Below are 14,525 nucleotides of genomic sequence, written 5' to 3' on the forward strand. Positions count from 1 at the left end.
TTAGAGTCAGATTGGGATCTAGATACAGGGCCAAAGTGTATTTCTTTTAGTGGTCTCTGTGGCTTTCTGGCTCTAGTTTATGGCCAGGGTTTATGTCTTTCACTGTCTCTGATCCTACGGACAAAATGTGTTTCTTTGATACTGGTTTCAGGGTACATTTCTCTGGTTCATTGTCTCTGCTCAGGGTGTGTTTCTTTGGCTAGATCATTTTCACTACATTTTCCTCTTTTAAAGTTGGTTGTCTTGGGCATTTTGTTACAGTAACAGAAAGTTGACTAGTGCACAAGACTACATGGCTATATAAAGGTCACACTGGTGAAAGTAATAGAGTGCTATATGAATTAACAGGCATGATTGCTCTAAGTACTTATATACTAAAGTCCAGCTGTTCTTCACACTAGCTTGGGCAGGGACAATGTTATGTTAATGTCTCTGTGACAGAGACAGACAGATCAGCTTGGGCAGAAATATGTGGAGTAAATAATCGGGGTAAGAAATGCTAGGTTCTTATTATTTCAACTAATCCTAAAATAGAGTCAGAACCAAGAAGCTATGAAACCAGCAAAGATTCTTTCAAGTAGTTGGTGAATGACCTGTGTCCTTACTGATGACCACTGCTTTGGGGGAAAAATGCTTAGGATGATGCCAAAACCACATGCCGGCCTCTCTTCAGGACACAAAGCTGACGCAGGAAATGTGACTGGCATGGGAGTAGTTCAAACTCCTGAATTCCTCACCACAGGCCCTACTGGGCATTAGGCCAGGATCCTCAGAATGGCCACAAGTCTGGTTCTCAGAGAAAAGAGGAAGGATTTTCCCTGGCTCATCTCCCAAGTACAGACTGACTCCCTAAGTCTTTCGCACCCATAACGGGGGTCACCCTTCACATGATTGCTTCCTGACATGAGCCCTGTGCTGTCTTTTACATTCTTCTTGATTAATCAACTGCTTCTCCAGTATCCTTCTTCTTCTGGGTATCTTTTCCTATACAAAAATGTGGAGAAGAAAAAGGCAAGACTGAGACAACAGTGTTAAAGTTTACAAAACCTCATCATTGATTTCTGCCCTGTCCATACATGGCTCCAAGCCACTGCTGAGCATCTAGAATAACAACATCCAATAGAAAGTTCTATGATAACAACAATGGCCTCTATATGTATTGTGGGAAATATGAATGCCACTATGAATGCCTCGGAGCTGCTGTCATCTCCCTCACCCCATTTGCTCCTTCCAGCCTACCCCTCACTGCACCTGCCTAGAGTTTGGGAAGCTCAACCTCAGGGCTACTGAAAAGGTGGCCCTCCATGTTTTTTTTTTTTTTTTGGTTTTTCGAGACAGGGTTTCTCTGTGGCTTTGGAGGCTGTCCTGGAACTAGTTCTTATAGACCAGGCCTGTCTGGAACTCACAGAGATCCACCTGTGTCTCCCTCCCGAGTGCTGGGATTAAAGGCCTGTGCAACCAACGCCGGGCTCCCTGCATGGGTAATTACATTTTTGAACCCCTGCCAAGAGCTCTACAGCTCTCTTCTCACATTAAAAACAAAACAAAACAAAACAAAGTATTATGCAGAAATCTGAAATGAAGGAATTCCTTAAACACCCTTTACAGGGCAGGATCCTTCCTTACAAAGCTTTTGGATCAAAAATCTATCATGAAACATCATATGTGAAGTGAGCTGAGTTACCTAAATGCTCAGGCAAGGTTTGTTCTACAGAATGCAAAAAGAAAAAAAAATGCAGAGCCGGCTAGCTCGTAAACAAATTGACCTCTTTGATTAGAAGCAACTGACACTCATTTTTATTATAAGACATCTGTTTGGTGTAAAAGAGCTATTGTCAGAGTGTCTGGTCATAGAAAAAAAATCTCAAATGTAATCAGAAGCAAAAGGTCTCTAAGCCTAAGGATTTTATCACATAGCCTCATGGAACACAAATATTCCATTAAATATGGATAGACATATGCCACATTTATTTTCCCAACTTGAAGATACTATCACATCATAGAATGAATGGTTCAGATGCCAGGAAAAAAGCAAATTGAGATAGGGACTGCCCAACAAACCAGGGTCCATGGGAATCTAAAGCTGAGGGCCAATGCCAAACTCCAAACATGAACTGGATGGACCATAATGTGCCCATGGTGACCAAACACTGTTTTGTGCTCTGGCTGGGAACTGGATTTGATGGGGCTTCTAGGTGCTACAGGAGATTTTCATTTTTCCCAACTGTAACATCTTCCCCCGCACATACACCTGATGGAGTCGTTGCCAATATCAGGATTTACCCACGGCACTGCATGGTTCATGGCACTGCACAACCTACTAGAATTCAGCGATGGCAATCAGGACTCTACAGTGCCAGCTTGTGTCTGCATAGAATGATGGAGTGGGAGGAGAGAAAGGAGGGAAGTAATTCCAAGTCAGCTAGCATCCTCTCCAGCCTCCCTATAATTTTCAGCTATTCAGCCCAATGGGATCAGCCAAGTGTTACAAAACTAGGGTAATTTTAACCTCCAGGAACACATTTATATTTGCTCTTTTTAAAGGCAAAATAATACAAAACATGCATATAAAAAAACAGGCTCTCAGGGGAGGTAGTTTCTTATTTCCTATTTAATTTGTCAGATGGGAAAGCTCAGGTAAAGAAAAAATCAGATTGCTCCCCAGTGCTCCAGTTCCCTACTCACCCCAGAGCTGGGGGTGCAATGTTGGCTTGGTCCTCCTAGGGTTGTTCCCTGGGAATAGAAATAGACTAGGCCTGGCCCATTCTACCAAAGCGAACATGTCCCTCATTGCAGCTAAAAGTTCCCTACTCACAACTGGCCTACACCACCCCACCCAGTGTGGCTCTAGACTGTAGGGAACTCTGTGGGCAGTTCAATTACACCATGCTGCCTACCACAGGTGCCAACACCTACCTGTGTCTGAAAGGAACCAGCATTGGAGCTACTTTGCCCCCAGAACAGCTCCTGGATCATTCCTACAGCCACCAGCCACATCAGGCACCTTCTCAGACATTTGGGGTGCTTCCTGCAGTGCTCAGCTGCTGCCCCTGCCTTGCTCATTTATTCTGCAGCACCAGGCAAGCTGAGCTGGCTGCCTTAGACCACCATGAGGACCTGAGGAAGATAGTGTGGCCACCACCAAGGGCTCATCACCCTTGCCATCTAGAGCTCTCTCACCCTAGGTAACATCTGCTGGTTCCTTGCTGACAACTTCCCTTTCTACCAGCACAGAAAGGATGGCTTTTATCTGCCACATCTGCTTCCAGAAGTAGCCCCTTGAGGAGGACAACCCAGGGAATGGTAATTACTTGACTCTAGAACCAAACTTGTGAAAAAATATTCGACCACAGAAACTTTGATCTGAAGCCAAAGGGCTATTCTGAGACCAATAGTAACCTCCCTGTGGCTATAGGAAAATCAAAATTAGAAGGGCTCTCCTCAAGATTTCAGTGTGAGTGGGAAGCCAGAAGGAGACAGCCCCTCTGTGCTGAGGCCACCTCAGTCACCAGAGCCTCCAGGGTCCATCAAGATTATGTGCTCCTTTCCTAGAGCATCCAAATGCATCTCTACCTCTGTCTCAACACTTCCCTCAGCAGCCTCAACACTTTAAGTGAAAAAGCCAGCAGCATGAACACCCATGGAGGCATTCAAGGCAATCAAAACCACATGCGGGTACCCAGCTGCCCTCCAGCACATTCCCTAACACCCCCATCCCAGACCTCTCTTAAGACTCCATGCAGCTGAGCACTGTGGGTGGAAGGAACCAGCTATCTTCCTACTACAGCCCATTCCCTGGCAGCAGAGATGGGGACCAGAGTAGCCTCTTCAGCAGCACTTTGGACAACTTCAGCCTGGTCAACAGCCTCATCCAAGCTGGAGATAGCTCTGAAATGTAAACAGAGCTCCTAGAACTTTCTCAAGTGTGCCATTGAAATCCACTTTGAATGTAGGCTTAATTCAGGAGAGTCTTGGATAAGACTCAGCTTCTGCAATGATGTTTGTGAGTTCCTGGATGATTTTACAGACCATTGCTTATGCTTGCAGTAACCAGAGTAGTTCTTATACTGCAGCAAACAGTTCCAGGTTTCACTGGCTGTGTGACTCTCAGGAGATAAAAGGCACCTTACTCAGTCCTAGGATGGTGGGTAGAACTCTGTGAGGACTGCATATACTGTACTATTCACTTGTATATCAAAGCAGCAAGCTCAAATATGTACAGGAAACTTGCTGGGGAAAAGGGCACTGAAATTGTGGGTGGGAAAATCAAAGCCATTGGGAGCTGGAGGCACGGGGCATTGACTAGTGGTCATGTCCTCCATGAGAGCGTTCTGCCTTTTTAAAGAAAGCAAAACAATCTGTTTTTTTTTAAAATAAGAAACTCTAGTTTTGTGTCCTAGGCTTCTTGTTATATGTAAGAAAGGCCACAAACCTTTCCCAATCCGGCTCACAAGTTACCTCTATCTGGGAATGTCAGGTGGTCCGGCAGGAATGTTTTGTGCCAAATGTTCCTTATATTTGTAATGTCAATTTCTTTACTTCTGCACACTAAATCTCATTATGTTCCAAGATACTGGGCTTCTGAAGCCTTTGATAATACCATATTCTAAGTAGGAGACTGTGGCTGCTCTTGGCCACCACTAAGAGTATTGGGCGAAAGCCTGGAGACTTGGATGAATGACAAGACTCCTGGTCCTTTTCTGAGAGAATGACTCTCACCTTTATTGTGGAGCAGCCTTATATACAAACATACAAATACCCAGGTCAAAGGGTTCTTAATAGGATTTTGATTCTAGTGCGGTGAGTTCAGGAAAACACAAGGTACCTGTGGTTATGCTGGAAAACAACCCTTAGAGACACCAAGGGGCCTGGGTTCCATCATCTCCCTCTTCATTGTATATAAAAAAGCAGTTATCAAGTAAGAACTATATTTCAACCATTCTATCTTAGTGTGTTACTATAATTATCAGTTGTCAACTAAATTGAAGCCCACAGAAGGATAATATATAAACTCTAGAATAGACTGATTCATCTTGCTTCCTAGACAGTCACTCAAAATTTATCAGTAACGTTGGGGCATCCATCCTTAGCCTACTACAGGTGACAATGTGTCTGGCAGACTGCTCAGCAAAGCAGGAATTCTAACTGTCCAACTGCATTGGCAGTTTCTCTGTCACCTTTTTTCTGTGTCTTGTAGAATATCTGGCAGATTCTTCTGTGAAGCAGGAACCCTTTAGGACTATCATTTCTTTGTGGGTCCTCTGTGTCCAGTGTATAAAGCAACAGTCAAACAATTCAGGCAAGAGAAGCTTCTTGCCCAAATGGCTAGTCTTGTCATGTCAAAGGCAAACTCTATAATGAGTTTCTTTGATGCCCAAATTCCTCTCAGATGTAATTGGTGTGCCAGGAGCAATTAGGTCTTACTGTCAAGAAAAACCGTAAACCATTTAAATGCCATATATTCTGTAGGGCTTTGAAAGTTTTGAAGAATACCTATATATGTAGAAAACATAACTAATATCAACAAATGAAGATACATTCCAATACAAAGTATCAACAAATGAGGATCCATTCCAATACAAAGTAACATTTCTGTATCATATTCCTCCCTTTTCCTTTAAAAATTGAATGACTGTGACTGTTACCATTTCTAGCCAATTAAATTTAAATGAAAACAAATATTTGGAGCTCCTGGACCGCTGCTTTAGGGGATCCTGTGCCAAAAAAAAAAAAAAAACACAGCAAGCTGGAAGGAATCTACAGCTCTGTACCATCCATCTAAACAAAAGGAGAAATTCACCTCCCAAATAACCTGTACTTTAACAACTGTTGTTTTCCCAGCAATTAAACCATTCAAAGACAACACAATAGCATTCTTTAAATTCACATATTTACGGTCACATTTTATACATACGTCTGTGCCCATACCATACATAAAGAACCTACATACATCTTTCAAACAAAACTCACAAAGGAGAGGAGGTGTGGGAGGGATAGCCATCCTTACCATAACTTGGCATGTTTGGAGGGTCTTGACTGTCACATCTTTGTCCATTTCTGTATGGTCTTTTGTAGTGTTTGGGTCTCTTTTTATCTATTTGGACATATTTTACTTTCTCATCCGATGTGACAGATGATGTGGTTGGCTTGTGGTAAGGGCTCTGGGACAGAGGCTGGAAGTCCAGTGCTATGTAGTTTAGGCTGCCAGTACACTTTTTTGGAACTGGGTCACCCGTGACAGGGATGAAAACACTGAGTTCTGCATAGCGACATAATTTTTCTTGCTGTTTCCGGAGTGTGTTGGAGATGGAATGGCAGTACTGGGAGGAACTGGGTTTAAAGATGTGGTCTACTGTTGACCAAGAATTGGTGACAGGTAAATTCAAAGGGAGCATATTGATGACAGCATTGTCTCCAGAACAAGGGGAACTCACTTTGCTTTTCGGCTAGGCTTGAGGTGTTGATTGACCAGGGGTGGCTGGATCTTGCTCCATCAGGTGGAGCCTCTATGAATAGGAAGGGCTGTATATGGGTAACCTTGTGGGTCAAAGTGATGGAGCACTGGGCACTTGTTGATGTAAGAACCTGAGTTTACAGGCACATATCTATCATAAGAGATGGCACTGTCTGATCGACCCATGATAGTCTTTTCTAGAGATTTAGCAGACCAGCAGGCAGATTCTTAGCCTCCTGTTGGGTATTTGTAGTCATTGACTGGAGATCTTTGTTGAGGGCTGTCCCACTGATGTGTACTTGGTTTGGGGTGTCGTGTTGGGGGAGCTATGCCTGAGTCCACTAGGAGGTCTCCAAATTCCCAACCTAGGGTGTTGCTGGGAACCTTGAATGTGGACACATCCTTATTATCTGCCTCAGACCCTGTGAGGCTGCCCTTGGCATGTCTGTGTGAGGCCAGGGTACGGGGGAGGATAAAAGCACTGTCTTTGAATTCTGTATTGTGTCGACTTCGATTGGGAAGGTTGTAGAACGAATAGACTTGACCACAGACTCTATTGATACAGTGTCTATTGCCCTGTTTTTGTGCAGCTGAAACACTCTCCTGTTTGGTTCCCTGAGAGAATCTGGAATTCCTTCCATTTTCTGTCCTTTGGCTTATGCATTGGTGCAAGTTTTGATACTCCTGAGGTACACCAGTGAACAAGACAGGCCAGATGTGGACTGACATAGGGGGCCTGAAAACTCTGGCCCTAGCATACTGCAGAAGGCTCCCCTCCCGCACTTGGGCGGCAGCAGTAATGGTAGCCACAAGACTCCGACTAAGAAACCTGCCCCGCTCATAACCAAGGCCCTTAAGGATTAGAAGAATAGGTAGGTTATGAAGTGAACCAACTCTGACCCACTGACCTACAGACTAACCCACCAACTGAAGATCAGTGTTCTATGACCCTCTGAGTCCTGAGATAGGTGGCAAATTTGAGAATGCCTGGCTGAAAGCATGCAAGCAACAAACAACACACAACACCTGTGAACACCAAGAGAGATTTAGCACTTAGACACTCCATTTTATGTACAAAGGACTTCCTACTGGTCTATATGGAGACTTGGACATATATACATACATTAATGTGCAAGAAAATATTTAGAAAGGGACTTTAAGGGATGCATAGATGCATTAGTTTATGTAGAGTTGCTACTGGATGTTACTTAGAGATAGTAGATGGATATTGTACATATATAACAGCAAATAAAAATATATACAAATAGGTACCTAAATTTTTAAATACATTAATGCAGAGTTGACACAAATATATTTGACATCAAGGACACTAAAAGTAAAATACTTGCTTATAAATGTGTGTGTGTTTATGTGTGTGTGTGTGTGTTTACATGAAATGAATAATCACTGGAGGGTTGTAAATATGATGCAAGATATCCCAGACATTCTATTTAATTGTAGAAACAAAAGAGGAACTTTGGAAATAACACTTAGATCTCACATATTGAGAAGCAGTGGATTTAAGGGCAGAGTGTGCAAGAGAGCAAAAGCTGGAAAGAAAACCAGAGGTGTGGGTACTAGTGGGCATATATTAATTGGAGATTCACAGTAAGAAAGTTAAAGTGAATAAGATGTATTGAAACACAGGAAGAAAGTTGTGTGTGTGTGTGTGTGTGTGTGTGTGTGTGTGTGTGTGTGTGTGAGAGAGAGAGAGAGAGAGAGAGAGAGAGAGAGAGAGAGAGATCTATCCCGAGTGATCATCTGTCCTTCCCTCCACAGTGTACATCTGTCCTTCACTCCCCAGTGTCCGTATGGCCATCACTACCCAGTGATCTTCTGTCCTTCTCTGCCCAGTGTCCTTCGGTTCTTAACTCCCCAGTGACTGTCTGTCCTTCTCTCCCAAATGTCCGTCTTTCTTTCCCTCCATAGTGTCCCTATGTCCGCTCCCCAGTGTCAATCAGTCCTTCTCTCTCCATTGTCCATCGCTCCTTCTCTCCCCAGTGTCCCTCTGTACTTGTCTCCCCAGTGTCCTTTCGTCTTTCATTCCCCAGGGACTTTGTCCTCCTGTCTACATGGTCCAACTATCCTTCTCTCCACAGTGTCAGTCTGTCCTTCTATCCCTAGTGAACGTCTGTCCTTCTCTTCCCAGTGTCTGTCTTTCCTTGTCTCTGCAGTGTCTGTCTGTACTTTACTCCGCAGTGTCTGTCTATCTTACACTCCCCTGTGTTCTCCTGCCCTTTTCTCCACAGTGTCCATCTCTACTTCTCTCCCCAGTGTCCATCTGTCCTGCACTCCCCAGTGACCAGCTATCTGTCCATCTCTCCCCAGTGTCTGTCTTTCCTTCTCTCCTCAGAGTCCGTCTTTCTTTCTCTCCCCAGTGTCCTTCCATCTTTCATTCTCCAGTGACATTGTCCTTCTGTCCATAGTGTCCGTCTGTCCTTCTCTTCCCAGTGTCAGTCTGTCCTCCACTCCTCAGGGTCCATCTGTCCTTCACTCCCCTGTGACCAGCTGTCAGTAATTCTCCCCTCAGTGTCTGCCTGTGCTTCACTCCCCTATGTCCTTTTGCCCATCTCTCCCCAGTGTCCATATCTCCTTTTATCCCCAGTGATCATCTCTACTTCTCTCTCCAGTGTCGATCTGTCTGTCAATCTCTACCCAGTGTCCCTCTTTTCTTCTCTCCTTGGTTACCATCCATCTTTACTTCGCCCCCCAGTGTCTGTCCTTCTCTCCCCAGTGTCCATGTGTACTTCTATTCCAATTGCTCATCTATCTGTCCTTCTCTTCCCAGTGTCTGTCTGTCTGTCCTTCACTTCCCAGTTTACAACTGTATTTCTTTCTCTACCCAGTGTCTGACTGTACTCTCCCAAGTGACCTTCTGTGTCCATCTGTCCTTCTCTCCCCAGTGTCCATTTGTCCTCCCTTCCCAGTGTCTGAACATCTGTCGTTCTCTGCCCAGTGACTGTCTGTCTTCTCTCCCAAGTGTTGCTCCGTCCTTCTCTCCTCAGTGTCCCTCTGTCCTTCTCTATCCAGTGTCCCTCTGTCCTTTTCTCCCCAGTGTCTATCGGTCCTTCTCTACCAGTTTCTGTTCGTCTTTCTCTCCCCAGTGTCCATCTCTCTGTTCTCCACCGGTGTCTGTCTTTCTCTAACCAGTGCCCTTCCATTCTTCCCTACCCAGTGTTCATCTTTCTCTCCCAGATGTCCATGTGTCCTTCTCTGCAGTCACCGTCTGTCCTTCACTACCCAGTGTCCATCTGGCCTACACTCCCCATGGTCCATCCAACTGTCCTACTCTCCCAGGTGACTGTCTGTCCTTCTCATCCCAGTTTCCCTCTGTCCTTCTCCACAGTGACATTCTGTCGTTCTCCCCACAGTGTCCATCTGTGCTTCTCTCCCCAATGTCCATCTGTCCTTCACTCCCCAGGGTCCATATGTCCATCACTACTCAGTGATCATCTGTCCTTCTCTGCCCAGTGTCCCTCAATCCTTAACAGCCCAGAAACTGTCTGTCCTTCTCTCCCCAGTATCTTGTCTTTCATTCCCCAGTCCTTCTGTCTACAGGGTCCATTTTTCCTTCTCTCCCCAGTGTCTGCCTTTCCTTCTCTCCCCAGTGTCCATCTGTCTTTCTCATCCCAGTGTGTGTCTGGCTGTCCATGTCTCCCCAGAGTCTGTCTGTACTTCACTCCCCAGTGTCCATATGTCTATCACTAACCAGATATCTTCTGTCCTTCTCTCCCCAGTGTCCCTCGGGTTTTAACTCCCAAGTGAAAGTCTGTACATCTCTCACAAAAGTCTGTCTGTCCTTCCCTCAATAGTGTCCCTATGTCCTTCTATCTCCAGTGTCCCTCTGTCCTTCCCTCTCCATTCTCCATCTCTCATTGTCTCCCCAGTGTCCCTCTGTATTATCTACCCAGTGTCGTTCTGTCTTTCATTCCCTGTGACTTTGTCCTTCTGTCCACAGGCTCAATCTCTCCCTCTCTCCCTAGTGTCTGTCTGTCATACTCTCCCCAGTGTCGCACTTTCTTTCTCTCCCAAGTGACCTTCTGTCTTTCATTATACAGTTACATTGTCCTTATGACCACAGATCCGTCTGTCCTTCTCTTGCCAGTGTCCATTTGTCCTTCCCATTCCATTGTATGTCCATTTGTCTTTCTCTCCCCAGTGGTCTCTGTCCTTCTCTCCACAGTGTCACTCTGTCCTTCTCTCCTCAGTGTCCCTCTGTCCTTCTCTCCCCAGTGTCTATCTGTCATTTTCTCCCAGCGTCTGTTCATCTTTCTCTCCCCAGTGTCCCTCTATCCTCTCCCCAGAGTCCATCTGTCTGTCCTCCCACAGTGTCAGTCTTTCACTCAACAGTGTCAATCCTACCTTCTCTCCCCAGTGTCAATCTTTCTCTCCCCGGGGTCCAGATGTCCTTCTCTGCAGTGACAGTCTGTCCTTCTCTCCCCAGTGTCCATCTGGCCTACTATCCCCATTGTCCATCAGACTGTCCTTCTCTCCCGAGTGACTGTCTGTCCTTCTCTCCACGGTGTCTGTCTGTCCTTCTCTGCTCAGTGACTGTCTGTCCTCCACTCCCCAGTGTCTGTCTGTCGTTCCCTCCCCAGTGACAAGCTGTCTGTCCTTCTCGCCTCAGTGTCTGTCTGTGCTTCACTCTCAAGTGTCCGTTTGTCCTTCTATCCCTGTGCCCATCTGTCCCCTCGCCAGTGTCCATCTGTCCTTCCCTTCCCAGTGTCTGTCCATCTGTCTTTCTCTCCCTGGTGTTGCTCTGTCCTTTTCTCCCCAGTGTCCCTCCCTCCTTGTCTCCACAGTTTTGCTCTGCCTTTTTCTCATCAGGGTCCCTCTGTCCTTCTCTCCCGAATGTCTATCTTATCTCCCAGTGTCTGTAGGTCTTTCTCTGCCCAATGTCCATCTGTCCTCTCCCCAGTGTCCATATGTCCTTCTCTGCAGTGACCGCCTGTCCTCTCCACAGTGTCCATCTGGCCTACTCTCCCCATTGTCTATCCGAATGTCCTTCTCTGCCCAGTCACTGTATGTCCTTCTCTTCCCAGTTTTGCTCAGTCCTTTTCTGCCCAGTGACTTTCTGTCCTTCACTCCCCAGTGTCCATATGTCCATCACTACCCAGTGACCTTCTGTCCTTCTCTGCCCAGTGTCCCTTGGTCCTTAAATCCCCAGTGACCGTCTGTCCTTCTCTCCCAAATGTCCGTCTGTCCTTCCCTCCCTAGTGTCCATATGTCCTTTTCTCCTCATTGTCCCTCTGTCCTTCTCTCTCCATTTTCCATCACTCCTTCCTGCCCCAGTGTCCCTCTGTACTTATCTCCCCTGTGTCCTTCCATCTTTCATTCCCCAGTGAGTTTGTTATTTTGTCCACAGGGTCCATCTGTCCTCCTCTCCTCAGTGTCTGTCTGTCCTTCTCTCCCCAGTGTCCGTCTGTCCTTCACTTCCCTGTGTTCTTCTGTCATTCTCTCCCCAGTGTCCTTCTTTCATAGTTCTTTACACATTGTCTGTCTGTCCTTCTCTCCCAAGTGACCATCCATCCGTCCTTCTCTCCCCAGTGACCATTGATCTGTCCTCCTCTCCCCAGGGTCCATCTGTCATAGTTCTTTACACAGTGTCTGTCTGTCGTTCTCTCCCCAGTGACCATCCATCTTTCCTTCTCTCCCCTGTGTCCATCTGTCCATTTCACCCCTGTGACCATCCATCTGTCCTTCTCTCCCCAGTGTCCATCTATCCTTCGCTCACCAGTGTCACACTTACTTTCTCTCCCAAATGTCTGTCTGTCCTTCTCTCCCGAGTCTCTGTCCATCCGTCTTTCTATTCCTCAGGGTCCATCTGTATTTCTCTCCACAGTGTGTGTCTGTCCCTCTCTCCCCAGTCTCTGTCCATCTGACTTCGTTCCAAGAGTCCGTCTGTACTTCCTTCCTCAGTGTCCTTCTGTCTTTCTCTCTCCAGTAACCTTCTGTCCATAACTCCCCAGTATCAATCTGTCCTCTTCCCAATGTCCACCTTTCTTTCCTTCTTTGCAAGTGTCTGGTCTTCTCTTCTCAGTGTCCATCTGTGGGTTGTTCTCTACCCAGTGTCTGTCTCTTCTTCTCTCCCAAGGGACCATCTGTCTGCACATCAGTCCCCAGTGTCTGTGTGTCCGAATCACTCGAATGTCCATCTGTCCTTCTCTTGGAAGTGTTCATCTGTCTGTCCTTCTCTTCCCAGTGTCTGTTTTTCCTTCTCTTCCCAGTGTCTGTCTGTCTTTCTCTACCCAGTTCTGTCTGTCATTTCCCCTGTCACCTTCATTCCTTCTCTCTGCAGTGGACATCTGTCCTTCTCTCCCCAGTGTCCATCTGTCTGTCCTTTTATTCCACCGTGTCCATCGGTCTATCCTTCAATCCCAAGTGTCCATCTGTCTTCTCTCCAGTGACTTTCTGTCATTCTCTACCCAGTGTCTTTATGTTCTTCTTTCCCCAGTTAACATCTGTCGGTCCTATTCTCACCAATGTCCATCTGTCCTTCGATCACCAGTGTCCATCTGTCCTCTTAACAGTGTCTGTCTGTCTGTCGTTCTCTCCCCAGTGTCTGTCTGTACTACTCGTCCCAGTGTTCACCTGTCTGTCCTTTTCTCCCCAGTGTCATTCTGTCCTCTTCTCCCCAGTGTCTGTCTTTTCTTCTCTCCCCAGTGTTCGTCTGCCCTTCTCTCCCAAGTGTCAATCTATCTGTCATTCTCGACCGAGTGTCGGTCTGTCCTTCTCTCCTAAATGATCATCTTTCTCTCCCCAGTGTCCTTCTTACCATCTTTCCTTCCCTAGATCCCTCTATCCTTCTCTCCACAATGTCTGTCTGTCTTTCTCTCCCAATGTCCGTCTGTCAGTCTCTCCCTAGTCTCTATCCATCCATCTTTCTATCCCCCAGTGACCTTCTGTCCTTCTTTTTCAGTGTCTGTCTGTTCTCTTTGCATAGATTTTGCACTTCTCTCCCTAATGTCCATCTGTCCTTCTTTCCCCAGTGACCATCGGTCTCTAGTTCTCTCCCCAGTATCCATCTGTCCTTCTCTCTCCAGTGATTTTGTATTTCTCTCCCCATTGCCAAACCTCTGTCATTCTCTCCCCAGTACCGTCTTTTTCTCACCAATGTCCGTCTGTCCTTCACTCCACGGTGTTCATCTTTCCTACTCTCCCCAGTGACCATCTGCCCTCTCCTCGGTGTCTGTTGTCCTTCACTACCAAGTGAACATCTGTCTGTCCTTCTGTATCCAATGTGTTTCTATCCTTCACTCCCCAGTGTCCATCTGTCCTTCTCTTCCCGATGTCTGTCTGTCTGTCCTTCTCTCCCCAGTATCTGTAAGAACTTTACTTCCCAGTGTCTGTCTGTCCGTCCTTCTCCCCCCATTGTCTGTCTGTCTTTCTCTCCCCAGTGATTCTCTTTTTTTTCTCACCCCAGTGTCTCTCTGTCTTTTTCTCCCCATTGTCCGTCTGTCCTTCGTCCCAGTATCTGTCTGTCCTTCTCTCCCCAGTGTTTTCCATCTGTAATTCTCTCCATATTGTCCTTTATTTTCTCCTCAGCGTCTGTCACTCTGTCCTTCTCTCCCAGGGTCCAACTGTCCTCTCCGAGTGTCCTTCTGTCGATCTCTCCCAAGTGTACATCCGTCTGTCCTGCTCTTGCCAGTGTCTGTCTGTCCTTCTCTCCCCAGTGTCCAGCTGTCCTCTTCTCACTGTCCGTCTATCATTCACTCGAAGTTTCTGTGTGTTCTTCTCTTCCCATTATCCATCGGTCTGTCCTTCATTCCCCAGTGTCCATCGGTCTGTCCTTTTTTCCATAGTGTCAATCGGTCTGTCCTTCACTCACATGTGTCTGTCTGTCCTTTTCTAACCAGTGTCCATCTTTCCTCTCCCCAGTGATCTGTGCTTCTCTTACCAGTGTCACTCTGTATTTCTCTCGCCAGTGTCCCTCTGTCCAACTTTCTCTCCCCAGTGTGCATTTGTTCTCTTCCCAGTGTCCATCTGTCCTGCCCTCCACAGTGTCCGTCTGTATTTCTCTCCCCAGGAACCTTCTGTCTTCTCTCCCCAGAGTCCATCTGCCTGTCCTTGC

At 46.4% G+C, this 14,525-nt stretch overlaps 1 pseudogene; it reads left to right on the top strand.

The window, feature by feature from the left end:
- The first annotated feature begins 3,239 nt into the window (after positions 1-3,239).
- Positions 3,240-3,924, top strand: LOC113838978 (annotated as a pseudogene).
- Positions 3,925-14,525: the final 10,601 nt, after the last annotated feature.

This window comes from Cricetulus griseus, chromosome 9 (assembly GCF_003668045.3).
Source record: "Cricetulus griseus strain 17A/GY chromosome 9, alternate assembly CriGri-PICRH-1.0, whole genome shotgun sequence".
NCBI classification, from domain to species: domain Eukaryota; kingdom Metazoa; phylum Chordata; class Mammalia; order Rodentia; family Cricetidae; genus Cricetulus; species Cricetulus griseus.